Source organism: Asparagus officinalis, chromosome 8 (genome assembly GCF_001876935.1).
Source record: "Asparagus officinalis chromosome 8, Aspof.V1, whole genome shotgun sequence".
NCBI classification, from domain to species: domain Eukaryota; kingdom Viridiplantae; phylum Streptophyta; class Magnoliopsida; order Asparagales; family Asparagaceae; genus Asparagus; species Asparagus officinalis.
In genome coordinates this window covers 17,023,814-17,039,123 of record NC_033801.1, presented here as the reverse complement: position 1 = coordinate 17,039,123, position 15,310 = coordinate 17,023,814, and positions in this window count along the sequence as shown.

The following is a 15,310-nucleotide window of genomic DNA, read 5'->3' as shown; positions in this document are numbered from 1 at the left end:
AATATAAAGGAATATTTTTATTTATGAATTTTAATATTATTTAAAAATTAAATTTTATAGCGGAATAAATATACTTTGATATTCGATAAGTATTCGTGAATATTCATGAATATTTATCAAATACCAAGTATTCGAGTTCGAATTCGAAAAACTAGATATATGAATATCTGAGTCCGCATTCGAATTCGATAATTTTAAACAAATACAAATACGAACACCTTAGTATTCGATTCGATTCGATCGTTTACCACCCCTAGCTAGAACTAGGGGAATAAAAGCTAGAACTAACGTAGAAGAAAGAACTAGCAAGTGTGCAAGTAAAAAACCCTAGTTCTAGCACACTTGTTCAATAGGTTTTTACATGCACACTTGTTTTACACACTTGTGAGTTCTTTCTTCTACGTTAATTCTAGCTTCTATTCCCCTAGTTCTAGCTTGTATACCCCCAGTTCTAGCTTCTATCTTGCTAGTTCTAAACCCAACAAGGGTTTTTTACATGCACACTTGCTAGTTCTTTCTTCTACGTTAGGTCTAACTTCTATTACCCTAGTTCTAGCATGTATACCCCCAGTTCTAGCTTCTATCTTGCTAGTTCTAGCTAGTTCTTTCTTCTACGTTAGTTCTAACTTCTATTCCCCTAGTTCTAGCTTGTATACCCCCAGTTCTAGCTTCTATCTTGCTAGTTCTAAACCCAACAAATGGTTTTTTACATGCACACTTGTTAGTTCTTTCTTCTACGTTAGTTCTAGCTTCTATTCCCCTAGTTCTAGCTTGTATACCCCCAGTTCTAGCTTCTATCTTGCTAGTTCTAAACCCATCAAGGGTTTTTTACATGCACACTTGCTAGTTCTTTTTTCTACGTTAGTTCTAGCTTCTATTCACCTAGTTATAGCTTGTATACCCCCAGTTCTATCTTCTATCTTGCTAGTTCTAAACCCAACAAGGGTTTTTTACATGCACACTTGCTAGTGCTTTCTTCTACGTTAGTTCTAGTTTCTATTCCCCTAGTTCTAGCTTGTATACCCCCAGTTCTAGCTTCTATCTTGTTAGTTCTAAACCCAACAAGGGTTTTTTCCATGCACACTTGCTAGTTCTTTCTTCTACGTCAGTTCTAGCTTCTATTCACCTAGTTCTAGCTTGTATACCCCCAGTTCTAGCTTCTATCTTGCTAATTCTAAACCCATCAAGTGTTTTTTATATGCACACTTGCTAGTTCTTTCTTCTACGTTAGTTCTAGCTTCTATTCACCTAGTTCTAGCTTGTATACCCCCAGTTCTAGCGTCTATCTTGCTAGTTCTAAACCCAACAATGGTCTTTTACATGCACACTTGCTAGTTTTTTCTTCTACGTTAGTTCTAGCTTCTATTCCCCTAGTTCTAGCTTGTATACCCCCAGTTCTAGCTTCTATCTTGCTAGTTCTAAACCCAACAAAGGGTTTTTTACATGCACACTTGCTAGTTCTTTCTTCTACGTTAGTTCTAGCTTCTATTCACCTAGTTCTAGCTTGTATACCCCCAGTTCTAGCTTCTATCTTGCTAGTTCTAAACCCAACAAGGGTTTTTTACATGCACACTTGCTAGTTCTTTCTTCTACGTTAGTTCTAGCTTCTATTCACCTTGTTCTAGCTTGTATACCCCCAGTTCTAGCTTCTATCTTGCTAGTTCTAAACCCAACAAGGTTTATTACATGCACACTTGCTAGTTCTTTCTTCTACGTTAGTTCTAGCTTCTATTTCCCTTGTTCTAGCTTGTATACCCCCAGTTTTAGCTTTTATCTTGCTAGTTCTAAACCCAACAAGGGTTTTTTACATGCACACTTGCTAGTTCTTTCTTCTACGTTAGTTCTAGCTTCTATTCACCTAGTTCTAGCTTGTATACCCCCAGTTCTAGCTTCTATCTTGCTAGTTCAAAACCCAACAAGGGTTTTTTACATGTACACTTGCTAGTTATTTCTTCTACGTTAGTTCTAGCTTCTATTCCCCTAGTTCTAGCTTATATACCCCCAGTTCTAGCTTCTATCTTGCTAGTTCTAAACACATCAAGGGTTTTTTACATGCACACTTGTTAGTTCTTTCTTCTACGTTAGTTCTAACTTCTATTCCCCTAGTTCTAGCTTGTATACCCCCAGTTCTAGCTTCTATCTTGCTAGTTCTAAACCCAACAAGGGTTTTTTACATGCACACTTGCTAGTTCTTTCTTCTACGTTAGTTCTAACTTCTATTCCCCTAGTTCTAGCTTGTATACCCCCAGTTCTAGCTACTATCTTGCTAGTTCTAAACCCAACAAGGGTTTTTTACATGCACACTTGCTAGTTCTTTCTTCTACGTTAGTTCTAGCTTCTATTCCCCTAGTTCTAGCTTGTATACCCCCAGTTCTAGCTACTATCTTGCTAGTTCTAAACCCAACAAGGGTGCACACTTGCTAGTTCTTTCTTCTACGTTAGCTCTAACTTCTATTACCCTAGTTCTAGCATGTATACCCCCAGTTCTAGCTTCTATCTTGCTAGTTCTAGCTCTAATTCATCTTAGTTCTAGCTCTTGGGAACGGAAAAAAGCTCCTCCTACCTCCGACGGAGCCCACCGAGACACCCCGACGACCCCGGCAACCTCCTCCCACCTCCGGTAAGCCCGTACAGCGGCGAAAATCTCCGAACAGCGAAGAACAAACCCGAACGGCGAGAAATTACACTGCAGAAAACTATAGTTTCGTGCCGACTTCGCACGCACTTTCTGATCACCTCCAATCTTCGTTTCCGCCGATTTCTTCTTTAGTGAGTATCCCTACATGTTGCCTATCACCTCCAATTTGTATCACGCTCTAACTCATTCTCTATCTCTCTCGGTAACATCCGAAACATCGCTCGACGGCAACAGCGAGCAGAAAACAGCAGCGCCGTGCCGACTTCGCGCGTGTTTTACGGCCACCTTCGGTCTCCGTTTTCACGACCGTCTGCGCCGGTGTGTAGCCCTTTATATTGTCTATCACACGGTATCTTCCTTTCATTTGGGCTCATTTTCTACCTCTCGTTATATTGCTTCGAATATCGCTCGGCGGCACCGTGGCAATTTCATTCATAGAGATACATTAATACACATTTTCGTTCTTTCTTAATTACGACATTTCTCTTCATTCCCCTTCTACTCTACTTCTCCTTACCTTTCTTTTTTTTCCTTTTTTTTCTTTTCTTCTTCTAGCTAATAGATTAATGCTCTGTGCGTCTCGGCCAGGACGACGAGCTTGAGAAAACTCTTAGTTTTAGAGAGATGTGAGAGAGAGAGAGAGGATATGAGAGAGAGAGATGATATGAGTGCTGGGTCAGAGAGATTGAGGAGAGAGGATAAGGGTAGTTTGGGAATTTTAGCTTAGCTGGCATGTGATAATTGATAAAAAGGGGCTGCAGTACAAAATGTCACACTTCAATGGGCTGATCCACATGGGGAAAACTATGAGGGGCCTTGTCACATGAAGTTTCTGCTTTTGGGGCCTGGACACATTTTTCCCAACAATTTTTAGATTCTCCTCCGTTTTATGAAAAGCAATTTTTTTTCTTTAAAAAAACAATTTTGATTTAATTATAAAATTAAACCAACTCTACATTTCATATCATCATATCATACTCCCTATAAAAGTACGAGTTTGAAAAAACTTTTTATGGTCAATATTATCATTTACTATTTTGAATATTTCATATACATCTTAATCTATCCTAATTATAATTATATCATATTCTAATTCTACGTGAGCTATCTATAGCTCAACAATTTAAAAAATAATATTAATAAAATATATAAAACAGCTTTACCGTATTAGTTTGTTAAGATAAAGAAAGTATATGTAGCTAATATACTATAATATATGAAGTATTGTAAAAAAACCTAAAAAGTTTTAAAATTGCACAAAATACCCTGAAAAGTTTAAAATTATAAAAAACATCCTGACGTTTCAAAACTAAAAACAACAAATATTAATCAAGAAATTAGTAGCAGTCTATGAAGAAATTAAAATTTGTGGTTAACACTTGAATGTCTCAAAAATTATAGAAACACGCTCAAAAGTTTAAATTACAAATAAGCACCCTCAAATTCTAAAATTTTAAAACTTTTAAACAACATAAATGAATTCAAGGGATTACCATGATGCACCTAAAAATTTTAACATTTTAAACTTAGAACAACAAACATTAAATTAAGAAATTAATAGCAACCTCTGAAGAATTTAAAATTAAGAAATTTAAGGGATTACCATGATACACACCAATCATGATTGATGCTAATTCTTATCATGTCTATGCAAATATAATCACATAATTACCCACTTTGTAAGCTCAATATTCCTAGCAAATTCTAGTTGTTTCTGTTTGTAGCTATTGCTAATTATACTCATAAATTAAATGTATTTATTTCATTATTTAAACGTGTGTTTCATTTTGCTATATATTGCCTTACTTTTTTATTTTGCTTGTTTGGTTCAAAACATGAAAATGACTCATAACTTTATAAAAAATAGCAAGATTCCCTATAATTTGTAGAAATTGAACCAAACACCCCCTAAATTTATAGAAAAGTGTCAACTTTATAGAAAAGTGCCAATGGTGTCAGATTTTTTGGTGCTTTTCGCTCATTTTGAAAGGAAATTGATTTCTGTAAATTTTGGTTTTTTTTTTTTACTTTACAGAAAACATTTCTGTAATTTTTTTTAAACCAAACACAATTTACGAAAATCTACAGAAAATTTTTAATTACAGAATTATCATTATCAGACATTTTGATAAAACTTTTCTATGAAATCGTGCAACCAAACACCCCCTAATGATAGAAAGTGGTGTTGCGCTGTGCGCTCTACCTTCACTTGTAGTCTATCAAAGGTCATATGTGGGTGGAGAAAAGTGGAAGGGTGTGTTCAAATAGAAATGCGAAGTTCTGGTCTCAGCCTCGACTTCCAAGATTCCACTTCAATTCACCACCTTCAGTTTACTAGTTTGAATATAGTGTAATTTTAAAGTGGTTAGGAATGAGCTGATGCAAGTGAAGGAACTGTTGCTAAATCGAAATTTTAGGTACCACCAAACTAAAATTAAATTGTCATGTTTTGTTAATCTAAATAATAGAATAAAATAGAACAAAATGGAATCCAAAAGGTTTTATGAAATTTTGGTGTTCCATGTATATTCCCTTGTTCCAACTCATCCTCAGCAAGATTATTGTGTTATTAATGTTAATCAAGTTGCAAAACTATGGACTGGCTTGGTTCCATGTCTATTATTCATGTCACCAACTCTTTTTTTATTATTATTGCATTCTATGTAGAACTAATATTCAGACCATGGATCTATACAGTGTCATACATTTGTCAGATATTTGCATCTCATTCATGTGTATAGAATTCACATGTATCAATCTGTGTCTTCATATTCATACAACTTAGGTTTAGCTTCGTTCACCGATATCTTATGCTCTGATATTACAGAGGACGTAAAATGAAATAATGGTTCGTTTTAACCTTTTCTTTGGAACTCTCCAAATTAAAAAAAACACAAAAAGAACCACAAAAGCTAAGGTCAAACTTCATTGTACACTGCTCAAGCAAAACTCATGCTAGAACTTTCTAATTTATATACTTATTATAATTATAGTTAAACTCAGTTAGCCCGTAATTCCTAATGTGCACTAAATGTAAGGATTAAGAAAAAAAATCCTCTGATGAATGAGTCCACACGCCATTAATCCAATGTAACCCCAAAAGTAAAGAGGCCCCAGAACTTTCCGGAAATGATAAATTCAACGTAATTGTAAGGACAAATTTTCAAATTCGACCTATTTAGAAATTTAATTACAAAAATCTACATGTTTCTAACCTAATTACCAAATTCGACCTAGTTTCAGCCAACTGGCTGAAACTGGGTCGAATTTGGAGAAAAACATTACGAAACTTCACGGGACTTGTGTGAAGTTTAAGTCCTCGCTAAGGAACTTGATTAGGGGGTATTTAAGTTCACGGGACTTGAAGTCCCATGAATTTTTTTTAGATATGGCAACTTCACGGGACTTCAAGTCCCGTGAAGTTTCTGCTGCTGCTTTGGCAGCCAAAGACGACTTCTTTGCACTGGGCCTCCACTCGTGGGCTTTCGCGAGCTTCTTCTCCTCCGTTGAACTCGGCGTGGCGACTACAGTCTCTATTGCTTCAATTGGTTCGATGACACATAAGCTCAAATACCTTAGGGGCATGCAAGATTGTAATTGGGGATTTTAAGAAGAAAAAAATTATTACCTTCAGGTTTGGGATCTGGAGTGGCGACAACTGGGGGAGTCGAGGCGGCTTTTGAAGCAGATTGCTTACCCTTGGTCACCCTCGTGACTTTGGGTGTGGATTTGGGTGCGGTTTCTGGTGTTTTTTCGTTGGCTGAGGCGGCGGCTGCTTTCTTTTGTGGTGGTGTTCTCTTCGTAGGCCCAGATTTGGGTGTAGTGGGGGTTCTCGTCCTCATGATTCACAAACTCGAAGAAACCCTAACAGTATCAAACGAAAGAGATAGCAAAGTTCAATAGAGAGATTGATCGAACTTGAAATTCAGACTGAGACTTCACGAGACTTGAAGTCCCATGAAGTTTTAAGCTTCACGGGACTTCAAGTCCCGTGAAGCTTGTGCAAAGTTTACCATATCAATTAACAAACGTTTAATGTTCACGATGTTGCTTAAACTTCACGGGACTTGAAGTCCCGTAAAGTTTCGTAATGTTTTTCTCCAAATTCGATCCAGTTTCAGCCAGTTGACTGAAAATGATTGAATTCGGTAATTAAGTTGGAAACATGTCAATTTTGTAATTAAGTTTCTAAATAGATCGAATTTGAAAATTTGTCCTAATTGTAAAGTCATTTCTCCTCCGATTAACAAGCTTCTCAACGTGAAATCTACAACATTCAAAGGATTAAAAAAAACAAAAAACAAAAAACTTAAAACATTGAAGTGATTGAAAAGTAGTCGGCTCCGGCGATAGACAGAAATCGCCACGGAAAATGCGAGGTGGGCGGCGATGAAGGGACTTTTGTTGAGGTGGCGCTCTCTCCACGAAGCGTGGCGACAAGTGGGATTAGGACCGACTGTGATGACACGGCTGAGGCTGACAAGTGGACCTTACAGCTGATTGTACTCGGTCTACTGTCATCTTTGTGGGCTGTGACTATGATTCTCTCTCGCCCCCTTTTATAAAATTATTATTTACTAATTAGTTTTTTCTTTTTTTTTGTGTTCACCTATAATGAACTTATTTTTTTAATATTAGTAAATGGATTGTCACGTTAGTGACGCAGCACGGAAGTTGTAACATTGGAATCCACCAAGGGTGTTCTCTGAATCCACAAAGAACGATCTTCGAATCCACGAAGAACTTCGAATCCACGAAGAAAATATTAAAAAAGAGAAATTTTATTAATCAAAAGTTATTCTCCTTTGGGGTTACATGACTCTTCTTAAATAGAAAAACAAATAAGACTCCTAATAAGACTAGAATTACAAAAATAAAAAGTATCAAATAAGACTCCTAGTAAGACTAGAATTACAAAAAAAAAGTATCAAATTCTATCCTAAAAAGACTCCTTATAATAGAGGAAACAAATCATGAATCAAAATCGATTTTGTTTCCTAATCTAATTTGATTCTAAAATTGAATTTATTTTCTAATCTATATTTCCTAATCTAAATAGACTTCAACTCAGATTAAGCGTCCTACATCAGTCTCCCCTTGTTGAAAGAAGCTCGACCTCGAGCTTTTATTTGTTAGAATAGTAGCTTCATTGATAAATAATTTTCTTCTCTTGCAATGATCTGCATCTGCCTTATATTTAGCGTTGATTTTCTCCATATGTTGTTTTGTCTCCTCTGCTAGGGCTTCTTCTGTATAAAACTCATGTATGAATCTTTCCCATGACATGTGTATGTAGTTGGCAACATGTGGCTCTGTAGTTGGCATGAAAAACTCTTCTAAATATATTCCCTGTTGCTTCCTATATTCTAGTGTCGGCGGTATCATCTCATTGTTGTTGAAATTATTGATGATCATTGCTTCCAAAAAAGAATTTTTCTCCCTCATACTCCATACATAATTCTTTCATCTTCTTTGCCTCGAGCCCTCCACCAAGCAATTCACACATACCATCAATTGCATCACTCTCTATTTTATCCTTCTCCTCTATCGGGACAACATCAATATGTTGAATATCACTCTCAACCACTTTAAGAATATCATCTCCTATGGGTAGCTCCATTATTGAATTGTCATGGCCTACCTAAAAGCATATGACAAGTATCCATCTCGACAACATCACACAAAACCTCATCAACATAAGTTCGACCGATAGAAAAAGATACTCGACACACTTCATCGTTCTGCACATCATTGCCCTTGTGAATCCAGTCGATCTTAACAAGAGGTGGGCATTTCTCTGTCTTCAAACCTAACTTATTCACCATACGCCGAGAGACAAGATTCCTTCCACTGTGACTGTCAATAATAACATTACAAATCTTCTGCATCACGGTACATCTCGTACGAAAGATATTATGCTCTGGAGGTGGTTCTTCTTTCTTTATTACTTCTTCACTGCTCTTCCCAACTCTTATGTCTTGCTTAAGATCATTGTCGTTGTTCAATTTATCATATGGAGTCGGATCACGTCGTTGGCGACCATCAACGCGATTTTGAACTCCTACCGTGTTAAGACGCTCCACTGCCGACGCAAGTCGCTCTACGACAGTCTTCATCTCATTAACACCAGTCTTCAGCACGTCGAACTCAGTTCGAGAAATATGGGCTTCATCACCTGCCATCGGATCGGAGGAACAAGGCTCTGATACCAATTGACGCAGCGTGGAAGTTGTAACCTCGGAATCCACCAAGGGTGTTCTCTGAATCCACAAAGAACGATCTTCGAATCCACGAAGAACTTCAAATCCACGAAGAAAATATTAAAAAAGAGAAATTTTATTAATCAAAAGTTATTCTCCTTTGGGGTTACATGACTCTTCTTAAATAGAAAAACAAATAAGACTCCTAATAAGACTAGAATTACAAAAATAGAAAGTATCAAATAAGACTCCTAGTAAGACTAGAATTAAAAAAAAAGTATCAAATTCTATCCTAAAAAGACTTCTTATAATAGAGGAAACAAATCATGAATCAAAATTGATTTTGTTTCCTAATTTAATTTGATTCTAAAATTGAATTTATTTTCTAATCTATATTTCCTAATCTAAATAGACTTCAACTCAGATTAAGCGTCCTACATCAGTTAGTGAATATCTAATAAATTATTAAAATGCTAATTTTAGGAAATTAATTAACAGTAGGGGTCTCTAAAATTTAATACATGTTGCCTCTTATTTTTTATTTAAGAATCAATTTAATTCAGAACTATGGATATATGCATGTTGATTGCACAATGGCAATATCTCCATCTTTAATTAATTTTAAGAAATAAAGAGAAAAAGTCAAGTAAACCCTTATTTAAGCCTCATCAACCACATGAGTCAAATTAAATGATAATGCTAATGTTTAGTTTTTTTGTCCTTTCTTTCTTTGGGGGTCTAGCTAGCTTCGATTTTACAAAATTTTCCTTAGTCAACAAGTCGCAACCGTGTAGTGCCTAAACATATTGTAGGCGTCAAAAAATGCTGAGAGATATCCGAATACAGCTCAAAAAGGCAGAAGAACACAAGTATGGGCTGTCTCGCACGCGAGACAGTCTTTACTGTCTCGCGCGCGAGACAGTCTTGACTTCTCGCAGACCGGGACATATTCTCTGCTCTCCCATGCGAGACACGTCTGTTCTCCCGGCGAACATTGTTACTGTCTCGCAGCGAACAGTCGTCTGTCGTCTCCAATGCGGACAGCATTCTTCTGTCTCGGCGCTGGACATTATCCTCTGTCCGCTACAACATCTCAAACTCAAAGTTTTTAAAACCGCCACACGTGGCCACCAACTGTTCAAGAACGTGGGAAACGTCGTGGGCGAAAATCACGTGGATAACTGCCAAAATAACGGAGTTTGAAACGTGGGAAGGCAGTTAAAACAAAAACTGCCTGACGGTTACTGTTTCCGAGACAGCAAATGCTGTCTCGCGAGCACTGTTCATCAACGGGCTATAAATACCCCCGAGGTGATTTCTTTGGGGGGGCTGATCATTTGGAGCACTTCAGAGCAATCCAGAGCAGAGAGAGAGCAGAGTTCTTGAGCTTCTGGCAACTCCTTGATATTCAGGCTTTGACTTGATTTCAAGAAGAACGACTATCTTACCTTGATAAGATATCGTTTCAAGTTCTCACTTCGATAAACGAAGTCAGAATCATAAACCCCTCACGATTCGATCAGAATCTGTGATTTGGTGGTCCACGGGCTAACGCACCCCCGGCACAGGCAAAGATCTCACGCAAGCAGCGATCCAAACAATGATCCTGCGTTTGTTTCTCAAGAGTTGTAATTTTTATTTTGTTGTGTAAAAGAAGTCTTATAAAAAGGCTATCTCTTTTTGAGTTTATTGTAATCGATCGAAGATATAATGAATTCCACAGCAAAACCAACTTTTGACGAAAACAAGCTGGCGACCACAGTGGGAGCCAACGGTCTCGCTGCCGAGACCGTCGTGTCGCAGCCAATCATCAAGATCCTGGTTGAATCAACGGTCGAGTACGAGTTCGACCAAGCAAAGTTTGAGGAGTATTTGTCGTCCTCATCTGTAAAGTCTTCCTCGCCTCGCAAATGCAGGAAGATTTCATCTTTGTTGAAGTCATCAAATGCGACGGATGAAGACTCTGGCCCGATTGTTGCTGAAGATTTTACTCGCAACAGCTCTGCTCAACAGCATACCTCCCCAATTAAGGAGTCATTCGATCGAAATTCGCCACTGACAAAAAGGGCTCGTCAAAGGCGACGCCAACGCCGCGCTCGTCAATTGGCTAAGGCATTGGAACAAACCGACGGGGTTCATTATCACGCGGACTTAGAGTCGAGGAGGCATCGAGTGGTTCAGTTGTCTCAACGACCAATCACTCATATCTCTGCTAAATTAGCGACGGAGGAATGGACTACAGTCAAAAGGGCTCGTTCAACCCTCAAAGAACGTATACAAAAACGTCGCGCAAACGCTGCTCATGCCCGTGCTCTATTACAACAAAGACGAGAAAGGAACAAGAAAACGGTGGCCAAAGAACCACCGAAACTCTACCAAGTTTGGATTCCAAAGTCTGGAGTTGTGCAAAATCAGCATTCAGAGCCCGTTAAGACTCCGCACCCGCAAGGGGGTGGTTCTAAACGTGTGACTCTTGACATAACCTTGGATCGCTCAGAGGCGACGACAAGCCATCCTGGGTATGTTAACAAGGTTCAAACACAAAAACAGATGATATGTTACTCTGGTCACCATGCTGACGAGTTGTACTATCAAACTAAAGGTGAAAACAAATCACATAAAAGGACTGTTCAAGAAACAAATCGTCATTATGTATGTGAAAAACTTATCAAAGCAGTGTTGCCTAAATACAACTGCTTTAAAGCCATTCCGCCGAAAGTTTCTGTGTTCCAGAGACTTTCTACTGAAATGTCAAAGCCCTAACCGAGACGTTTCAACAAGAAGCTCACTATTCAAGGGGATGAATTCCCTGAAGTCACCATCAACATGGCTGATAAAGGAAAATCTAAGTGGCCTTCAAGTGAATCAAGCCCCGACTTTTCCCCGGGAGGAAAAGTCAATTCAAGAATTGCCCGACGGAAGTCTCGACTCCAGCTAGGAGCTATCGGGAGAATGCATGAAGGGATGTCATCAGAGGATGAGCTCTCGGACACTTGTTCTGCGATCGCTTCGGATGATACATCATCTAGCATAGGACAAACCAGAGAAGTACTCACAATCACCTCTGATCAGTTCGCTCAAATACTTCAAGAAGCTCTAGCCAAACAACGTGAAGAAATTAGAGCTGAAGTGAAGACAGAAATGGAGTTAGCTATCAACAAATGAGAGAATTGCTAGCTCAACGACCTCAACCCCCTGAGTCCAGTCAGAGAGTTGAATCCGGCCGCCACATTCAGAATGTTACAAATAACAGTGATCCAGAAGTGGATGAAGTTATTATGGCTGATACACCTCCCAATAGCAATAACGCTGGGGGTGGTTTAACGGATCCTCCCAATAACGATATTAGGGGTGGTTCAATAGCACCTCTCACAGGGGGTGGTCTAACTCATTCTCCTCAATGTCCTTCGAATGAAGACATAGACGAGGACGAGAAAATGAAAGAGCTTGAAAACAAAATCAACGCTTTGATGACGGCTCAAGAAGGGAAAAAGACAGGTATTCCGTGTCCCTATCCAAGAGAATGGGATTCAATACCATACCCGGCCAAATTCAATCTGGTTAACTTCACACCGTTTGAGGGGAAGAGCTCGCCTATTCAACACTTGATTTATTTCAAGTCTCATTTAGGCATGATTTCTGGAAACGAGGCTTTAATGGTTCGGTCATTCGTTGGCACCCTTCGTGGGCCCGCCTTCGATTGGTACCGACGGCTCAAGCCAGGGAGCATCAATTGCTAGGATGACATGGAAAGTTTGTTCCTCGGTAATTTCTTCGATGATGACACTGAAGTGTCAATCGGAACCCTTTTGGATGAGAAGCAAAAAGACGGAGAGTCAGTTGACAATTTTGTCAAACGTTTCCATAACAAAGCAATGAATTGCAGAGATCCTATTACAGAGGAGTTCATCCTGCAAACATGCCACAATAACCTCTCCATCGATGTCCTGGAAGCTCTGGGGGTCGTGCCATCCACAACTTGGAAGGAGTTAAAATCTCGGGGTGAACAAGCTGAGCACTTTCTTAAAAGAAAGAAAGCTGAGAGAGGCCAACCAATGACATCTGCAATCGTTGAGAATGCGACTCTCGATCCGAGGTTTCAAAAGGAATATTCTTTCGAAGATGATGAAGCTCCAGTCATATTGGAATAGCTCCTCGCTAATGACAAAATCGAACTACCACCTATTAAAGATCAGGATGGAGCTAAGAGGATTACGGATCCAAACTACTGTGCGTACCACAGAAGGGTTCTTCATCCCACCGAGATTTGCTTTGGACTCAAAAACAAGATCCAAGCCCTAATTGACTCCGGCGTCATAACGACGAAAGAAGTCGAGTAAAGACGACCATACAACTCCATTGGATACACGAGTATAAACTGTTCTCCTTAACTCCAAAGAGTATACGAGTATAAACTGCTTCTCAACACTCCAAAAAGTATACGAGTATAAACTGCTTCTCAACACTCTAAAGAGTATATGAGTATAAACTGCTCCTCGATACTCCAATAGGTATATGAGTCTAAACTATTTCTCACTCTTGACGGGAAGTTCCTGGAGAATTTTTACATGTAATATTCTTAAGGATAACCCGGTCATGTAACTCAGTATGATGTTAGACCCAGTTTCGCGAAAGAAGCTGGGGGTGGATAGTTCATGTAACGGGAAGTTCTCGGAAGAATGCTATATGTAATTTTCTTAGGGATAACCCGATCATTACAAACAAAGTGATAAACACTATATCCCCATGGTGATTTCTGAATACTCTTTTGCTGAGATGAGATTCGATCACTTCTTTAGATCAATCTTCCCTCACAAAACCTCATTTGGTCAAACCTTTAAACAGTTAGGACCAAAACCAAAATCCCCTCTCGATTCTTTCAATGAACGAGAGGTCCATAAATTGAACGATCAAACCTTTAAACAGTTAGGATCGTCTCAAATTCCCATCTTGGTCAAACCTTTAAACAGTTAGGACCAAAGCCAAAATCCTCTCTTGATTCCTTCCATGAACAAGAAGTCCACCTTCGATTTGCGCAATCAAACCTATAAAAGTTAGGATTGCTTCCAATCTCAATTGATCAAACCTTATTCAGATTCTCTGAATAGAAATCCCACTTCAAATTTCCTTTGTACCAGGAGATAGAATATAAAATTCTTCCCCTCCGATTCCGGGTTTATCTCTACCAACAAACAAGAGACCAGGAGATAGAATATAAAATTCTTCCTCTCCAATTTCGGGTTCATCTCTACCAACAAACAAGAGACCAGGAGATAGAATATAAAATTCTTCCTCTCCATCATCGGGTTCATCTCTACCAACAAACAAGAGACCAGGAGATAGAATATAAAATTCTTCCTCTCCGATTCCGGGTTTATCTCTACCAACAAACAAGAGACCAGGAGATAGAATATAAAATTCTTCCTCTCCGATTCCGGGTTTATCTCTACCAACAAACAAGAGACCAGGAGATAGAATATAAAATTCTTCCTCTCCATCATCGGGTTCATCTCTACCAACAAACAAGAGACCAGGAGACAGAATATAAAATTCTTCCTCTCCATTATCGGGTTCATCTCTACCAACAAACAAGAGACCAGGAGATAGAATATAAAATTCTTCCTCTCCATCATCGGGTTCATCTCTACCAACAAACAAGAGACCAGGAGATAGAATATAAAATTCTTCCTCTCCATCATCGGGTTCATCTCTACCAACAAACAAGAGACCAGGAGATAGAATATAAAATTCTTCCTCTCCATCATCGGGTTCATCTCTACCAACAAACAAGAGACCAGAATACTCCAATAGGTATACGAGTCTAAACTATTTCCCTAATCTCAACAGGAAGTTTCTGGAGAATATCACTCAAAATATTCTTAAGAATAACCTGACTACCTCCCAACGGGTATATGAGGTTAAACTATTTCCCGAACACTCCAATATAGTATATGAGTATAAACTATTTCTCAAATTCTTCGACAGCAGTTTTAATTTGAGTATATATATATATATATACATACATACATGAGTATAAACTGTGTTCCTATGAAGACTGATACAGTGATTAACAATGCGGTATCAATTTGATGACAAAAGCTGAATTCACAAGTACAAATTCCAGCTTCAATTCAAGATCTAGACGACGGTCAAGCGATGAACGCCATACCGAAAGGACCTTAGCTATTCTACAAAGCACTGAATAGACTGAGAGACAAAGAGATCAAATGTTGAAGCCATTTATGGATCCTTCTGTACGATCTACTCAAATCAAGCATTGAAGGGATTGCAGATAAGATCTATCTTATCCAAAGTATCTCAGACTCCTCTATAAAAGAATGAGTCTGGAATACTTTGGAGGGGGTATCTGTAGGCGTTAAAAAATGCTGAGAGATATCCGAATACAGCTCAAAAAGGCAGAAGAACACAAGTATGGGCTGTCTCGCACGCGAGACAGTCTTTACTGTCTCGC